General features: G+C 36.9%; 1 long non-coding RNA gene across 2 annotated transcripts in view; it reads left to right on the forward strand.

The window, feature by feature from the left end:
• Positions 1-19,429, forward strand: part of LOC141520357 (uncharacterized) — a 39,504-nt gene that overhangs the window by 7,316 nt on the left and 12,759 nt on the right. For both annotated transcript variants that reach the window (XR_012477597.1, XR_012477596.1), the window contains exon 4: positions 13,797-13,907. This is a non-coding gene — a long non-coding RNA (uncharacterized LOC141520357). The remainder of the gene's footprint in view (positions 1-13,796; positions 13,908-19,429) is intronic.

Raw genomic sequence — 19,429 nt, forward strand, 5'->3', positions numbered from 1 at the left:
CTTTTTTCTGTTTGTACATTTTCTCTACCTTAGAATTCTAGACTACAATATAGCAAGAAGAATAGGGGACTTAATTTTTCTCTTCTCCACTCTTGGAGAAAATGATAGGAGAGACAATGGTAAGCTCCCTCAGTTTACTCAGATGGTATGTGAAAGAAATTCATAGACCTTGAGTTCTTGCCTTTTTGGTGTTTTTTCTTTTACTTTTCTGTTTCATTTTCTGAGCACAAATCAGAAACTTTTAACACAATGGCCATGACAGATTCTGTCCTTTACCTGCTATTATGATTTGTTCAGGTTCACTCTAGGGAAGCCTAACCTTTCCTCAAATGATTTGGCAGTCTCATCATCCCCAATCCTGCCATGTAAGAATGATTTTGTTTTTATCTCTCATCTGGTTGGTTGGTTGGTTCTCGTCCTTCATTAACAAAAAAGACCAAAATGACATCACTATATTAGAGATGAAAAACAGTGTGTCTGTTTATGGTTGATCAGGCCTATACAAGCTTGGAATGCTCTACCATAGGTCAGGCACAAATAGTCCATGTGGACACTGAAGTAGTTACTTTAAGCTTATGTGTCTCACATTTCCTTTGAGCTCTTTCAATTATGCTTTGCTCTCTGATGCTCTCTCACAGCATCCTTTCTGATGAGGGCATACCATGTTGGCAGTTTTGTGCCAATGTCTCCCATACTGTATAATCAGCATCCTGGTTATTTCTTCTGACCCCTTATATCGACTGTTCCTTGAACATCTCTGAAATCACATTGGTCTCTCAGGGAGGTGACCATATTCCAGATGAAGGATCAGCTTTCTGGCAAGAATCTTCCTAGCAGGGACAACTAAGTGGCACAGTGGATTCACACCAGCTTTGGAGTCAAGAGAACCTGAGTTCAAATCCGACCTCAGATACTTAATAATTGCCTACCTGTGTGACCTTGGACAAGTCACTTAACTGCATTGCCTTAAATAACTACAAATTTTAAAAAAGAATCTCACCATTAACTAGAAAAGAAGCACCCTTGCAATTGTCACAGGACAATCTATTCCCTATATTTTTAAAGTGATGAACAATGGAGGCATCTGTGATTTCTTGGAAGATAGTCTCTTCATTCCATATAACCTGGAAAATTTCAGTCAGCTTTTGTATGAGCATTGGACCCCCCACTTTGTAAATCTCAGCTCAAATAGAATCAGCATCAGGTGCTTTGTCACATGAAAAGAATCTAATGGCATTCAAAACCTCTTCTTCAGTTGGAGCTTCAGCGAGGGATGGACTGACTTCAACTTATGGTAAACAGTCAATGACTTCTGCATTGATTGATGATGGTCTATTAAGAACATTATGGAAATGTTCAGCCCATTTCTCTAGGATCTTGTCCCTATCACTAATCAATGTAACATATATCTTTGGACCATAGATAATCTTTAGGGTATCTCTCATCTAGGGAAAGTAAAAGAGATATTCAATATTCAAACATGAACTGGATATTGTACAAGTAATTTATACCTACTTGAAGAAAGTCTCGAAAAGAATAAGAAAGAGGAGGGGGCAGTGGTGGCTAGGTGGGACAAGAATAAGAAAGAGGAGGGGGCAGTGGCGGCAAGGTGGCACAGTGGATAGAGCACTGTCCCTGGAGTCAGGAGTACTTGAGTTCAAATTCAGCCTCAGACACTTAATAATTACCTAGCTGTGTGGCCTTGGGTAAGCCACTTAACCCCATTAGCCTTGCAAAAAAACTGAAAAAAAGTAAGAAAGGGGAGTAGGCATTGTATTGTTACCAGAACAGAATTCATTATTTTACTCTACAGTTAGCAGTTGACTGGGAGACCAAGGTTCTTTGGGATGTTGAAAGACTGATAATTTGCCATTTCACATTTCCCCCCTGTACTGATATTTTTCAATCAAACGAAAACCTTGATCTTTCTGGTGTCCTTTTTTCTATGTTGACTCTTATTTCTAGTTTACTCCTATGACTACTTAGTCATTCTTTCCCAGCAATGGTCAAACTGAGGGCTAATGGATTTGGACTTTTACAATAATATTTTTAATATGAGACTCTGGGATAGTTCAGGTCTAAAGTGAATGGAAAGTATTTGTTTTTTATCTTAAGGGGGTAGGGGAGTCTAATGGGCTATTTGAATACATTATGTTTTAATGTTTGTTCATGGGCTTCTGGGATCCTTGTGTATTTTTATGGTGTATGAAATAAAGATTTTTCAATATTGGAAATCAATCCTTCAAGTACCAATGAAGGAGTAGAAATTCCATTATCCACAATTGGAGAAATCTAGATCAAGCTCTACATACCTTATCTATATCTAAGAGATTTTCCCAAATCATGAGTGGGGAGGAAAAACCTTCTGGAATGGCAGCATGAGTCAAAGACAGAAACTAGCCCCAGAATTGCAGTAAGAGAAAGGAAGGGAATAATCATTTATTAAGTGTCTCCTATATGTCAAGCACTTATTATCTCATTTGAACTCAAGTCATGTGAACCCAGAGTCCTTGAGGGATCCTAGACTATAAGTCACAACTATCCACTATCTATGATGCTTAATTTAGGTTGTTTAGAGCAAGGATTGCTTAAGAGGCTGTGATCAGGTATCAAATTCCTACTTTTTATAAATTTTACATGCAAGGGACAAACCTTGTTATTGACTAAATACAACTCAAGTCAGATACTGCTCCATATGAGTAGTGGTGGTGGTGTTAGTTTTAAGTGATACTAATGGTTTAAACCAAGTTGAATACTACTGGGAGCTTAGTCATACCAAAGCAATCCACTTGGAAGAAGGTGGGGTTTGTATGTGTATGTGTGTGTGTGTGTGTGTGTGTAAATTTTTTTAAACAAGGGGCTGAAGAACTGAAGCCAGACATGGAGAGATTAGGGTGACAGTTATTCCTCTGTATTTTTCTCTAGACAGACCATATCTGGAGTATTGTTCTGCATGATAGGCACCACAATTTAGGGAGGATGTTAATAAGCTGAAGATCATCTAGAGGAGAGTAACCAGGATCCTAAAAGGTCTTGAGTTAATGTCATACAAGGATGGCATGGGAAAAATGATGGCTATAATATACTAAAATATTCAATATGTTGTCATGTGGAAAAGGTTAGATGTGCTCCTTTTGGTTCTAGAGAAAAGAACCAGAGTCATCAGTAGGAATTATAAAGAAGTTGGTTTTGATTGGAATGAAGAAAAAACTTACCAATAAGTATAGCTGTGTAAAAGTAGTGTTGTCTTCAAGCAGAAGCTGAATGCATACTTTTGGGGTCTTTGTAGTGGGGGATTCCTCTGGTGATTGGTTGGACTTATTTCTGAGGTCCCTTCCAATACAATTCTATGATTCTGTGAGAGATCACTTTGTGTAGGAAACCAGACCCATATTCAAAGTAGTCACATTTAAAATCATCCTCTTTAAGATTATCACAGCCTACTCTGTCTGTATCTTGTATGGACTTATTAATTTACATGCTCCCAGCATGTAAACAAGAACAGGGATTGTTTTCTGCCTTTCCTTACATGCTCAGACCTTATCATGGTACCTGGGATATAATAAGTTGTGGATGTTCTCCTGCTGACAGGGGCTCTGTAACGACTATACTATGTTAGAATTTCTCTTCTTCACAAAGGATCAGGACAATGAAATTATATAATAACTAGTCAGTTAGAAGGAGCTCTGAGGTTCAGAGCTGCTTGTTATACCAGTGATTCTTTGCAAGTAAACTCTAGATAAATTTGAATATTCCTTTAGTGTCCAGAAACCAGAGAACCAACCTTGATCAGCTCAAGAGAAACCTTGACCAAGAGCTGCAGACTGGAGACCTTGCTTGGAAGTTCCTAAACATTCTATTACCTGACTTATTTTGTCTCCTTAACCCCCTGACTTCTCATAAATCTTCTAGAAACTATAATATCTCACCCTTTCTCCTACTCTTCTTTGATGAGCTGAGAATTCTCTCTCCTCTACTCCTTTGTAAGATCTTCTTTCCTCTGAAAACCTTTTCTCAGTCAATAAAAGCTTCTTAATCTGTTTCATTTCAAGTTCCTTTATGGGCCTGGAGTGTTTTTGTTTCTATCCTTAAGGTTTTGTCCCAAGTTTTTTTTAAGGTTTTTGCAAGGCAAATGGGGTTAAGTGGCTTGCCCAAGGTCACACAGCTAGGTAATTATTAAATGCCTGAGATCAGATTTGAACCCAGGTACTCCTGACTCCAAGGCCGGTGCTTTATCCACTGTGCCACCTAGCTGCCCCTTCTTTTCTCTCTTTACGCTCTCTCTTGGTAACTTCATTAGTTCTCATGGGTTGGACTATCACTTCTATATTGATGATTTGCAGATCTCTATCTAGCCCAATCTCTCCCCTGAGTTTCAGTTCTACATCATTAATTGCCTATTGAACATTTTATATTAGATATCCCAGAGACATCTCAAACTCAGCACATGAAGGTAGCTGAAGCAGAGTCTGGTGAGATATCAAAGATGCCAAAGTTATCTACTGCATCCTGGGGCATTCTGACTTTGTTTTACCCAGTGATTCAGAAAAAGAGTGGGAATTGATGGTTTTTACAACTCTGCCTCCCTTAAATTAATTCACTAGCAAGTTAAGACATCATCTGCGATGACACTGGTCCTTTATGAAAATGAAGGATGAACAAGAACAAATTGGTCTCCTTTCTTCAAGTCTCTCATTTCACCAGTCCATCCTCCTTCATTGTTGCCAAAGTGATTTGTCTAGAAGGATAAACATGAACTTCCTGTTTTAACTTTTAAAGCCCTTCACAATTAGTCCCAGCTTATCTTTACAACCTAATTCCATGGTGCTTTCCCTTCCATGTTTTGTGACCTAGCCAAACTGGTCTTTTCTTTGCTCCTCACACATCTTCTATCTCTGCCTTTGTAATGGTCATCCCTTGTGCCTGGAATGAAATCCTTCCTTATCTCTTGATTCATTTAGAGTTCTTCTTTCTTTTAGGATGCAAAAAGGTGTTCTACATGACACTGCTTCTCATTCACCTAACTGCTAATGCCCTCCTTCTCAGTGATGTTATATATAATTAGGTGGCTCCCTAAATAGAACACTAGACCTGGAATCAGGAAGATCTGAGTTCAAATCTAGCCTCACACATTTACTAATTGTGGGCAAGTCACTTAATCTCTGTTTAACCTCAATTTCCTCATTTTTAAAATGGGAATGGGCCAGCTAGGTGATACAGTAGGTAGAGCATTGGCCTTGGAGTCAGGAGAATCTGAGTTCAAATTCAGTCTCAAACACTTGATACTTACTAGCTATGATACTTACTAGCTTGGGTTACAAATCAAAAATAAAATAAAATGGGGATAAAAATAGAGCCTACTCCAGGGTTGTTTAAGAATCAAATGAGGTAAAAATTGTAAGGCAGTTAGCACAAGACCAGTTACGTTGTATACTATATTCTTATATTTATTAACTTTTATATTTGTTATATTATTGTTATTTTACTCTATATTTATTTTGCACATACTTATGTTTGTACTTGCAAGTAGGGATTATTGTATTCTTTGTAATGTATATATTCCTAGCAGCTAAGTCAGTCCTTTCATAGTAGGTATTTAATAAATGCTGTCATCAATTAAAGCAGATTTATGTTGCACAGACTTTGTGCAGGCAAACCTTCTGTCCTTGTATTTCTCAATTAATAAGCTGTAGCAGTACTAATGGGGAACTAAGTGTTGCTGTAGATAGAGCACCAGGCTTATAGTCTGCAAGATCTGAATTCAGATCAGACCTTGCACATTTGCTAACTGTGATTTTGAGCAAATCATTTAAGCCCATTTACCTCAATTTCCTCATCTGTAAAATGAGCTGGAGAAGGAAATGGCAAACTACTCTAGTATCTCTGCCAAGAAACCCCCAAATGGGATCATTAAGAGCTGGTCAAGACTGAAATGACAACATCAATGAGGAATAGTAATAATAATAATAATTATTATTATTATCAACTAGCCACATTTCTATGGTGCTCTGTAATAAAACATTTTTCTCACAATAATTATTATACAGGAAAGTTTACATATATTATTAATCTCTATTTTATAAAGAGAAGTATTTGGTTTAGAAAACTGAGTCAGTTTGTCTGCAAAGGTCCATATGGCTAATAAGTAGGGGATATGAACTTAGATCTCCTAACTTCAGTATTATTTCTGCTACACCATATTGTCCAGCTGTGCCAGGGTGAAGACTTAAATAGACTCCACTCAACCTAGGTTAGTTACTGGAATTATAGATACAATGACTAAGAGGAAATACTCAGTTTCTATCTACATTACTCAGCAAAGCCCATGACAGCAAATGTCAGTGTTAAGAAGACTAGAGTCTCTGGTGAGTTGACCCTATGCGCATAAACTGTTTTTCCTCTGTTCTCCTGACAAAGATTGCATGGTTCTTGCCCAGCCAGATGTCTTGTGAAAGGAGTGCCAGAGCTGGTAAAGGAAGGTGGCTAGATAGATAGATATTCACTAATCAACACAGCTGGAAAAACAACCTACCCACTTACAAAAGAGACTGAATAGCATCTTCTTTGTCTATGAAAGACAAAATATGTTTGTTTTACTCTGATGGCTCAGTCCAATTAGTGCTTTGGTTTGAATTATAATGTGCTAAAAGTGATTTACATGCGAGACTCACACAGCTAAGAGGTTTTTGATGATTCACGAGACTGAAGAGAAACTATAAATTCCTGGGTCATTGCTGTAGCCCCATCCAGTAGACTCAGATCAGCTGCCTGCCCTGATTTTCTTTTAGTATAATATCTAACCTACCACAAGGACTTAATAAATGCTTACTGACTGACTGCACTCTGAGCCATACTTTGGGTAGTTTTTACTTTTGTTGTCATCATCATCATCATTGTTGTTGTTTGGTCATGTCTGACTTTTCATGACCCCAAATGGGATTTTTTTGGCAAAGATACTGGAGTGGTTTTCATTTCCTTCTCCAGCTCATTGGACAAATGGGGAAACTGAAGCAAACAGGGTGAAGTGAGTTGTCCAGGGTAATGAATCGATTTGTGGTGGGTGCTGTTATGTATTGTCAGGGCTGACTTGAGCAAGAGAAGTAACATGAGAGGCATTCTCTAAGAAAGGGAAAAGAAACTAGTGAGGCCGGTGACTTAGTACAACACCCCCCTCCACTCAAATCCAATTCATGTGCTTGTCATGGCATCACCTTTCTTAGAATGAAGGACAAACAACAAGATGATAATTATCAAAACTATCTGGCACTAAGAAATAGAAAGGTAGATCACTGGAACAGAGTTGGTATATAATATACAGTAGTTACTATAGTAATTTTGTATTTGACCAATGCAAACATTTAAATTTTGGGGATATGAATTCACTATTTGGTTAAAGAAATTGTTGGGAAAACTGGAAAGCACTCTGGCAGAAACTAGCTGCAAGACCAATATCTCATACTACTTAAGCCTTGGGTCTGGTTTCTGAAGACTCTTTTCTATTTATTCTATTGTAATTTCAATATCTCAAACTTTGATTACTGTAAGATATAGAATCATAGATGTCATGACCTAAATTCAGATGAGTATTAGAGAAATCTGTATGTTATCAAATGGCCCCCATCCAGATATGAAGAATCATTTAGAGAAGTATTTTTTTTAATTTTGATATTTCAATATTTTCAACATTTTCTTTCATTTTTGGTAGGGTAATTTAAGGTTTTTTGTTTTTTTTTTTGTGGGTGGGGTTGCAAGGCAATGGGGTTAAGTGACTTGCCCAAGGTCACACAGCTAGGTAACTTATTCAGTGTCTGAGTCCAGATTTGGCTCCAGGACCAGTGCTCTATCCACTGTGCCACCTAGCTACCCCTTGTCTTCCATTTTTGGAGAAGACCATGCCATCAAAGGAGTTGATGCCATAACAAGCACATGAACTGAATTTGAGTGAGAGGGTACTGTGCTAAGGCAATCAGGGTTAAGTGACTTGCCTAAGGTCACCCAGCTAGTGAGTATCAAATATCTGAGACTAGATTTGAACTCCTTTCCTCCTGACTCCCAAAGCCAGTGATCTAGCCACTGCACCATCTACCCACCCTTAACAGTTTAAGATCTGGTCCTGGTAAACTAAGGCAGCTAGAAAGAGCAGTGGATAGTGGCTGGGCCTGAAGTCAGGAAGACTCCTCTTTGTGAGTTTGTATCTGGCCTGATACTTTCTAGATCTGTGATCTTGAGCAAGTCTCTTACCCCATTTGCTTCAATTCCCTCATATCTAAACTGATCTAGAGAAGGAAATGGTAAACTACTCCAATATCTTTAGTAAGAAAATTCCAAATGGGGTCATGAGCAAACACAATTGGAAAATAACTGACTGACAACAACACAAACTGTGAAACTTTTTTCTGTTATATTTTTCATTATTTCTTTAGATAAACTTGATCTTTTGTTCTCCCTCTAAATTTTCTTATTCCTAGTTCAATAAAATTATTTTTATGACTTAATTGGCATAGCATTGAATAAGAGTAGCTTACATAGAATTATTTTTATTTTATTGGTTCTGCCCACCCATGAGCAATGACTATTTCTCCAATTATTTAAATCTGATTTTATTTGTATGAAATGTGCTTTGGTATTTCCTAATTTGTCTTGGTAGGTGTCCTCCCAGCGATTTTATGCTGTCTTTAGTTATTTTAAATAGGGTATCTCTTACTATCTCTTCTTGCAGGGTTTGTTGGTAATATAGAAAAATGCTGATGACTTATGTGGGTTTATTTTATAATCCTGCTTCAATGCTAATATTGTTAATTGTTTCAATTAGTTTTTTTAGTCGAGTCTCTAGAATTTTCCAAGTATTTCATCATGGCATCCTCAAAAAAGGATAATTTTATAATCTCAATGCATATTCTGATTACTTCAATTTCTTTTCCTTTCTTATTGTTACTGCTAGAATTTCTAATGTAGAATTAAACAATATTGATGATAATGAGCATCTTACTGAGAAGGCCTCTAGCTTATCCATATTACAAATAATGCTTATTGATGGTTTTAGTTAGATAATGCTTATTATTTTAAGGAAATATTTATACCTATGTGCTTTCAAGTGTTTTTAATAGTAATTACTAGTAATGGTATATACTTTGTTAAAAGCTTTTTCTGCATCTGATGACATAATCATATAAGTTTTGTTAGTTTGTTATTGATATTATTAATTACATTAATAGTCTTTCTTAGGTTAAACCATTTCTGTACTCCTGGTATAACTCTCACTAGGTCACAATGTACAATCTTTGTGATATACTATTTTATTTAAGATTTTTGCATCCATATTCATTAGTGAAATAGGTGTATGATTTTCTCTTAGTTTTTGCACTTCAGGTTTGGGTATTAGCACTATATTTGTATCATAAAAGGATTCTGGCTGGATTCCCTCTTTGCCTATTATTTCAAATAATGTATTTGATATTAGAATTATTGGATCTCTAAATGCTTGGTAGAATTCACTTGCAAAATCCATCTGTTCCTGATGCTTTTTTCTTAGGAAGCTCAATTATTGCCTATTCAATATCTTTTTCTAAAACACATTAATTTAGATAGTCTATTTTTTCTTCTTGTTAAATTTATTGGCATAAAATTAAGCAAAATAATTTCCAACAATTTCTTGGAATTTACTTTCACTAGTATATATTTAACCCTTTTCATTTTTGTTGCTATTGATTTGGTTTTCCTCTCTCCTTTAAGAAAAATCATATTAACCAATCATTTATCTATTTTATTGTTTTTTTCCATAAACCAACTCCTAGTTTTATTTATTAATTCAATATATTCTTAAATTTGGTTTTATTAATCTCACCTTTAGTTTTTAGAAATTCTGATTTGGTTTTTAATTGGAAATTTTAAATGTGCTTTTTTTCTGTCTTTTTTTTGAATTGCACACCTAATTAATCATTCAACTTTTTTTCTATTTTATTGATGTGTTTAGAGTTAAAATTTTTCCTTTGATTGCTACTTTTATTGTATCCCATAGATTTTGGTGTGTTGTCTCATTATTGTCATCTGCTTAAATAGCATTATTTATTGTTTCTTTGACCCATTCATTCTTTAAGTTTAAGTGATTTAGTCTCTGTTTAATTTTTATTTTGTGTTTCTATGGTCCCTTATTAAATAGAATTTTTATTGCATTATAATCTAAAAAAGTATGCATTTAATATTTTTGCTTTTCTTCATATGAAATTTTTATGCCCTCATTTTTGGTCAAATTTGTATAAAGATAGGTATATAAAGAAAAGGTATATTTCTTTCTATTCCCATTCAATTCTCTTCAGAATATATATATATATATATATATATATATATATATATATATATTAATCCTTTCTTAATGGAGAGGGTGAATACTAACTCAATCACTTCACGTATATGGGGAGGAAATGAGATGAAAAAGGCAAGTTAAATATGACTATCTCCCTTCATTCATACATACAATGAAGAACCTTCACCTACTCTTTTTGTTTTGATTTTTCACCTATCTTTCAAAGGGTCTTTTTGAAAGAGAATGGAAAAGACTTTAGAGGAAAAACATTTCTTAATATTTTCAATTTTATTATGCATGAGATTTTAGGTATGCTTCCACAATAATTACATGATGATAAATCATAATTATTTCTTACATTTGCATAAGATATTGAAAAGACTTAAGAGATCACATAGTCCAGCTCCCTCATTTGTGCAAGATCACACAGATATTAAGCTTTAGAAACAGATTTTCTAGATTTTCAGGCATTCAAGTCCATGCCAGGGGTGGGATTTGAATTCAAGTCCTCTGACTCCATGGTCATTGCTTTTTTCCCTGTACCTGCTGTCTTCCTAAAGATTTGAAATGTACAAAGCACATTGGCTTTCATTATCCCTCTGAAGAAGGGAACACAAGGGAAGGGAACACTCAGAAAGACTACCTGATTTACAGAAGGTCAAACAACTACTAAGTGCTGGACCTGGGTTCTCCTGACTCCTTTTCCAGGGCTCCTTATACTATATTACTTGGCTCCTGAGTAAGAGCAGTTCCAGGGAGTGCCAAGGGCTTTCCAAAGGACAGTTTTTAAATGGGCCAGTTCCTGCAGGTTACTGCATGTGATGTTTGCTGCACTGTCTGCACAGAGTATTTTGGGGATGGTGTTTTATCATAGGGATCATTTATGCTGATGACTATGTGAGGAACCCAATATTATCTCAGGGCCTTACCTCCCCTATAAACCATACAGCTGATGGAAGCAGTCTTTTATGGATTGAAACGAGAAGTGCAGCTTGTATAATCATAAAATGCTAGGACTTAGATGTGCAGGCTTCAGGTAGAAAAGACAAGAGTAAAACCAAAACTCCAAAGTTCTCATTTTAAGGTTTACTAAGGCTATCTAGGCATCATGTCCTACCAGGTTTTGGCAGGTGGAGTAGAGAGAAGTTTGTAACTTCAGTGACTCCTGGTTTTTAATTGTCATCTCTACTTCCCCAATATCTTTCATATCTATCCCTTTTTCTCTAGTCGCATAGAAATTACCCTTATTTAGGTCCTTACAATTTCTTTCCTGGGCTGTTACAATAGTTGACCTCATTGCCTTAAACCACTTCCCACACCAATCCATAGTCCAAGGGGAAGATCACTATCTTAAACTTGGTTACAAGTTTTGAACCTCAGATTCTCACTTTGCATATGAATCTGGCAACTCATTTAACCTTCCTGGGGGTCACTTTTTTTATTTGCAATCTTATCTGTATCTTATTTGTAAAATATTGGCTTCTAAGCTTCCTTCTAATTCTCGATTTATTTTTTTTAATTAATTTTTTTAGGGTTTTGGTTTTTTTTTTGCAAGGCCAATGGGGTTAAGTGACTTGCCCAAGGCCGCACAGCTAGGTAATTATCAAGTCCCTGAGACTGGATTTGAACCCAGGTACTACTGACTCCAGGGCCATGCTCTATCCACTGCGCCACCTAGCCGCACCCTAACTCTTAATTTATAATCCAACAATCCAGTTGTCAGAGTGATTTTCCTAAGGACAAATCGCACCATTCTTCTTTCTTTACTCAATAAACTTCATTATCTCTAGAATCAAATATGAATTCTTCTTTTTGGCAGTCATATGAAACCTGACTCAACCTGTCTTTCCATCTTTATTACATATTTTTCCTCCTCCAAGAATACTGTAGTCCCATTGAACTGTTCTTTTTATGGTTCTTCACACAAGACATTTCATCCCCCATCTCTTTAACTTTGCACTGATCATCTCCTTCTTTCATCTCTGTTTTTTCAAATGCCTAATTTCAAGTCCCAGCCTAAGCACCACATTCTACATGTAGTCTTTTCTTATCCCAATTCACTCCCTCTCCTAGATGCTAATGCATTCCACAAATTTATCTTTCTAAAACTTTTTTAATTTTATTTTTATTTAAATTGTACTAACTGTGTGTACATAATGTCTCCCCTGTCTACATAATAAGAACTGTTTCACTTTTGTTTTTAGATCTTTGGTGCCTGGCACTTAATACTTATTCATTGACAGTATTTAATACATATTTATCAGTTGATTCAGAAAGACTTACATTCCTCCTCCTTCTCTTCTTCTTTCTTCCTTCCTTCCCTCCCTCTTTCTTTCTTTCTTTCTTTCTTTCTTTCTTTCTTTCATCATCTGATACTTTTTGTCTTAGAGAGCAGTTAAAGGTACTGAGAGTTCAAGAACCTTGCCAATAATGCATTTAATTAGCACTTACTTTGAGCCAGGCTTTGCTAAACCAATATGATCAATAGCAGCTCCATTGAATGCCATGTATCTGAGGTGGAAATGAAAGTTACTAATTCCAAGACTGTCCTAGTCACTATCCCATGTTTCTCTTGCTTAATAACTATTCAATTGAGATTTAATTTGTTGTTGTGCAAATAGTTAATTTTCCACATTATTTCTCATTTTTTTTCTATTTCCAAACATTTACCATTAACACTATCTAGTGAGAACCAAAAGTCTGAATCTTAAACTAGTTTTTAGTCTAGTTTAAATATTGTTAAAGGAATATACCAATTCTAAAGACTAGAGCATTTAGATTATAGGATTAAGGTTAGATTTTTTTCATAGATTTATTAGGGGATGGGACTTTAGAAGTCACTCTAAATCCTTAACTTTTTCAGCATACTTCTGACTTTTTTCAGAAGAAGGTTGGGGGAGAAAAATCAGGACTATAGGGAAGGACCTGAAGTAAATAAAGAGAAGAAATTTCAAAGATGATTTAAAGGGATTTGGACCTTCAGAAGGCTTGTGGTTGATTAGGGGGAGGAAATTGGGGGAGAAATTGAGGAAATTTTTATGGAAGATATTTTCCAGGTCTAAATTTTACTTCTGGTATTTATGAAAGAAGGTAGAAGGAGGAAGGGTAGGATTAAGGAGAATTAGAGTAAGGCCTTGAAAAAAGAAACTTGAGAAAAAAATGACAAAGACAAAAAAGGAAAAGGGGAATAGGTAATGTAAATAAAGTAAGAAAAGATAAACAAAATAAGTTGGAAGGTAAAGCAGATTGATAGAGTGGATTGATTGACCCTACAAATTGTTGAAACTGAAAGATGTATGACTTGAACCCCCAAATCCATTGGTATTGGATTCTCTCCTCATTTAGCAGTGATCAGTATCCCACACCTTCATGAAGGACATGACAAAGTTGGCAAAAACAGGAAAGAGGAAAAATCCACTGTCTTCAATCTCCTTGAGGTCTCCTAGATTACAATTTTTGTGAGTAAAATTATGAGATGTCATCTTCTTTTCAGATCAATAAAGGGAGAGAAAGACTCTGGGAAGAAACTGACAAGAGAGGAGCTGAAAATCTCTAAAATGTCTCTATCTTCAGTTTGCTATACTTCAAGGAATTCTGTCCTTGGGTGAGAGCTGGAATTTTCTTGATTGAACTGTAATATTTCTCTCCCAACTTCTACAGTCTGTATTGTCTATTATATATTCTCATTTGTATAGTTTGTCTGATTTCAAGTTTGCTATTTGCACAGGTAATTTTATTGTGGAACTGGTATTTGGTGGGAAGGAGTCAAAAGTTGGACATAAATCTTGGGTCCCCCCCCCTTTTTTTGAGAAAGAGTGATTAAGATTTTAGCATCCCTTAGGCTAATAATATTTAAGGGAGAAAATAGATATAATTCTAGGCCACTGTCCATATTCTCTCAAATGAATAGAATGATTAGCTTATATCTCCAGTCTCCTTCTTCCCTTCATGCAAGGAATAAAAATTTCTTAAAGACAGGTGGGGGGGGGGGTGGGAACTAGAGCTGTCTATTCTTGCTTCCCTCTGAGACCACAAGTCAAAAACACACTTTGACAATAATTTGGGACAGGGGTAGGGTGTGGTTATGGAATAGTTGAGACTTAGAAAAGGAAATTAAGTGAGACTATAATGTTATTAAGAAATGATAATTATCTATAAAGGTCTTAATGAGTTACTTAAAGTTGAGGTATAAGCACTGACAAAGCCTTAAAAAAATAAGGTTGGATATCAATTTGCAGTGACTCACATTGATTGTTTCTATAACCAAGTGATTGCTATTTGTGTTTCAAGTAAAAGATTTTTTTTCCTCCTGGAAGAGAGATAAAGGTGTCTGAGTTCTACATCTCCTCATAGAGATAACTTTTCTCCATAGTCCAAGCTGATTAGAGTAATTGCAATTTTCCTAAAGGTTACAGAAGCAGGCTTAGTGTCTTCATTGCCCTTCCAACCCTAAACACAGTAGCTGACTCATAATACACACTTAATAAATGCTTCTTGACAGACTAACTTGATTTCAATGTGGAATAAAGAAATATGAAGTGGAGGAAAGAAAACTTGTATCTTATCAAAAGGTTGTAGATTGGAAGAATGTCTCACAGAAGATGAAGGAAAGTATTTAGACCACTGTATACACAAAGAGTTAATAAACAGACTTGAGGCTCAGTCTGAAGAGACATCTGGATGTTCCAAGGAAGAAGTAATGATAGAATTGAGCCATTGGTAAGAGATCATTCTGTAAACTCCAAAGAGACAAAAAATGGACAATGGCTATCGATTATTCCTTACTTTGGTGTACTGAGAGAGTTCTTTCTGATCTGATAAGAATAATAGAGGAGTCCAGGACATATATTCCAGACCCAACAGAACATCTTCCAAGACTCATAACAATGGAATACTTGTGGTGATTCCCCTGGGTATAAATCATACTACAAGAGTGAATTAGGAGGCAGAACCAAAATGGTAGAATGAAGGCAGGAAATTCCAGCAGCTCTCTTCCAGACCACTCCAACTTCCAGATTACTTTAAATAATGACTATAGTCAAATTCTAGAGTGATATATCCCACAGAAAGACCAAATAAAACAAGTTTCCAGTTCAAGACAACTTGGAAGATCTGTGGGAAAAATCTGTTACACTGGGTTGAAAAGGGCTGCAGCAAAGCATGGGTCACACCAGAGCAAACTGGCTCCAGTCATCCAGGAACAACCCGAGGGATGCCTGGGTCCCTGGCAGCACCTAGGTCTGTGACAGTGGGGGCAGTTTCCAAATCTTCCAGCCCAGGGATTGTCAAGGACAACTTGGAAGGTCAGTGGGAAAACTGTGCTACATCAGAGTGAGCATGGAACCCAGGCCAGTGCAAGTCTCAGTGCAGCTCCAGCCCTAGAAACCAGAAACAGACCTGGGGAGTCACCCAGCAGGGAACCACCAAGCAGTTACTTCCAGAGTGCTTAAATCATGGATGATAAGGGGGTTGGGGGAGACTACAGAAGTCTCTCTGTTATTTCTGAGGCAGGACTCAGATCCCAGTCTCAGAATGGGGACCTTTATTGCCACAGAAGGGCAGGGACCTTGCAGGACCAGGACAGAGAGGAATGCTTGAGGATATCCACACACCAGAGCACATGCCAGAAGAAGCAACTTCACCTGAGTCCCATAACTGAAGATCAAACTTTCTGCTCAGCTCTGGTCATTTCAACAGGAAAGTTTGATAGTCCCCAATTACAATGAATATATATATATATATCTTTTCCATGAAAGAATGTGTTTAGTTTTGCTGGTAGTTGATTCTTGGTTGTAATCCAAGTTCTTTTGCCTTCTGGCCTAGTATATTCCAAATCCTGTGAGTCCTTAATGTAGAAGCTGCTGAATCTCATGTAATCCTGACTGAAGCTTCATGATATTTGAATTGTTTCTTTCAAACTGCTTGTAATATTTTCTCTTTGACTTAAGTTCTGGAATTCGGTTATAACATTTCTGGGCACTTTTATATTAGGATACCCTCAAGCATTCCTCTCTATCCTGGTACTGCAAGGAAGGACCCTGCCCTTCTGTGGCAATAAAGGTCCCCATTCTGAGACTGGGATCTGAGTCCTGCCTCAGAAATAACAGAGAGACTTCTGTAGTCTCCCCCAACCCCCTTATCATCCATGATTTAAGCACTCTGGAAGTAACTGCTTGGTGGTTCCCTGCTGGGTGACTCCCCAGGTCTGTTTCTGGTTTCTAGGGCTGGAGCTGCACTGAGACTTGCACTGGCCTGGGTTCCATGCTCACTCTGATGTAGCACAGTTTTCCCACTGACCTTCCAAGTTGTCCTTGACAATCCCTGGGCTGGAAGATTTGGAAACTGCCCCCACTGTCACAGACCTAGGTGCTGCCAGGGACCCAGGCATCCCTCGGGTTGTTCCTGGATGACTGGAGCCAGTTTGCTCTGGTGTGACCCATGCTTTGCTGCAGCCCTTTTCAACCCAGTGTAACAGATTTTTCCCACAGATCTTCCAAGTTGTCTTGAACTGGAAACTTGTTTTATTTGGTCTTTCTGTGGGATATATCACTCTAGAATTTGACTATAGTCATTATTTAAAGTAATCTGGAAGTTGGAGTGGTCTGGAAGAGAGCTGCTGGAATTTCCTGCCTTCATTCTACCATTTTGGTTCTGCCTCCTAATTCACTCTTGTAGTATGATTTATACCCAGGGGAATCACCACAAGTATTCCATTGTTATGAGTCTTGGAAGATGTTCTGTTGGGTCTGGAATATATGTCCTGGACTCCTCTATTATTCTTATCAGATCAGAAAGAACTCTCTCAGTACACCAAAGTAAGGAATAATCGATAGCCATTGTCCATTTTTTTTGTCTCTTTGGAGTTTACAGAATGATCTCTTACCTGAAGATTTCAATGGCTCAATTCTATCATTACTTCTTCCTTGGAACATCCAGATGTCTCTTCAGACTGAGCCTCAAGTCTGTTTATTAATTCTTTTGTGTATACAGTAGTCTAAATACTTTCCTTCATCTTCTGTGATACATTCTTCCATTCTACAACCTTTTGATAAAATACATGTTTTCTTTCCTCTACCTCAGATTTCTTTATTCCACATTGAAATCAAGTTAGTCTGTCAAGAAGCATTTATTAAGTGTGTATTATGAGCCAGCTACTGTGTTTAGGGTTGGAAGGGCAATGAAGACACTAAGCCCGCTTCTGTAACCTTTAGGAAAATTGCAATTACTCTAATCAGCTTGGACTATGGAGAAAAGTTCTCTATGAGGGTATGTAGAACTCAGACACCTTTATCTCTCTTCCAGGAGGAAAAAATGAAAATGGATAGCAAGGGCAAATTAGGAGGGATTTAATAATGTTGAACTGCTTGTATTCCTGCATGGAGAGATGATACTCAAAACTTAGATGAACCTTCTCATTTATTAGAAGAGTTAGAAAGAGCATATTTAGACAAGGCAAAGGAGGGAACTGAAAATGAAGTTATAATAAATTATAAAAAGATATATAAATGCAATATATTATAAAATATAATATAAATAATATAGAGATGGGGTTAATGGACAAGAAAAGAATGTACTGGGAGAAAGGGAAAGGAGAGATAGAATGGGGTTTGTTATTTTACATAAAGGAGGCAAGAGAAAGCTTTTGCAGTGGAGTGGAAGGTGAGAAGATGAGTGGGAATGAGTGAGCCTTCATTCTCATTGGTAGTCCAGAGAAGAAATAAAATATTCACTCATTGGGTATAGAAATCTATCTTACCCTAGAGGAAAAAGGAAAGGAAGGGAACAAGAGAAAGGGGATGGGGGAGAAGAGGGAGGAGTAGGTGATATAGGAGAGGGATGTAAGTACAACATACTTTTGAGGAGGGTCAGGGTGAAAGGAGAGAGAGAGAATAGAATAAATTGGAGTGGGGAGTAATAGGATCAAAAGTAATACAGTCAGCAATAGCAACTGTGGGGAAAAATATTGAAACAATTTCTCTGATGGACTGTTTTTTATTATTATATAAATATTTTATTTGTTTGCCAGTTACATAACAATGGTAATTTATACCAATCATTTTTGGGGGTCAGGGTTTTGAGGTTTTGTTTTTAGGTTTTTGCAAGGCAAATGGGATTAATTGGCTTGCCCAAGGCCACACAGCTAGGTAATTATTAAATGTCTGAGACTGGATTTGAACCCAAGTACTCCTGACTCCAAGGCCGGTGCTTTATCCACTACACCACCTAGCCGTCCCATAGGGTTTTGAGTTTTACAATTTCTCTCCTTCCCTCCCTCATTCCACCCTCTCCCCAAGAGAAGGCAATCTGATATAGGTTTTACATTTGCATCCATGATAAGCATAGATCTAAATTGAACATGTGTTGAGAGAAGAATCAGATCCAAAAGGAAAAAAATAAAACATTAGAGATAGCAGAATTACATAATACAGAAGGTAGCTTTTAAAAATTGAAAATATTAAGCTTTGGTCTTTGTTTAAACTCCACAGTCCCTTCTTTGGATACATATGGTATTCTTCATCATAAATTCCCTAAAATTGTCCCTGATTATTGCACTGATGGAATAGGCAAGTCTATCATGGTTGATCATCATCCCATGTTATTATTAATGTGTATAATGTTCTGGTTCTGCTCATCTCACACAGCATCAATTCATGTAAATCTTTCCAGACTTTTCTGAAGTTCTATCCCTAATGATTTCTTATAGAATAGTTTTCTATTACATACATACATATAACACAGTTTCTTCAGTCATTCCCCAGTTGATGGGTTTCCCCTCAATTTTTAATTCTTTACCACTATAAACCGCTATAAGTATTTTTGTACATGTGGGATTTTACCCTTTTTTCATGATTTCTCTTTTTTTTCTTTAGTTTTTTGCAAGGCAATGGGGCTAAGTGGCTTGCCCAAGGTCACACAGCTGGGTAATTATTAAGTATCTGAGGCTGTATTTGAACTCAGGTACTTCTGACTCCAGAGCTGGTGCTCTCTCCATTGTGCCATCTAGCCACCTCTTTTCAAGTTCTGATATTGCTGTATCAAAGGATATGCATATTTTACTGCCTTTTGGGCAGAATTCCAAATTGTTCTCCAGAAAGGCTGGATCAGTTCACAACTCCACCAACAATG

Source organism: Macrotis lagotis, chromosome 4, assembly GCF_037893015.1.
Source record: "Macrotis lagotis isolate mMagLag1 chromosome 4, bilby.v1.9.chrom.fasta, whole genome shotgun sequence".
NCBI classification, from domain to species: Eukaryota; Metazoa; Chordata; class Mammalia; order Peramelemorphia; family Peramelidae; genus Macrotis; species Macrotis lagotis.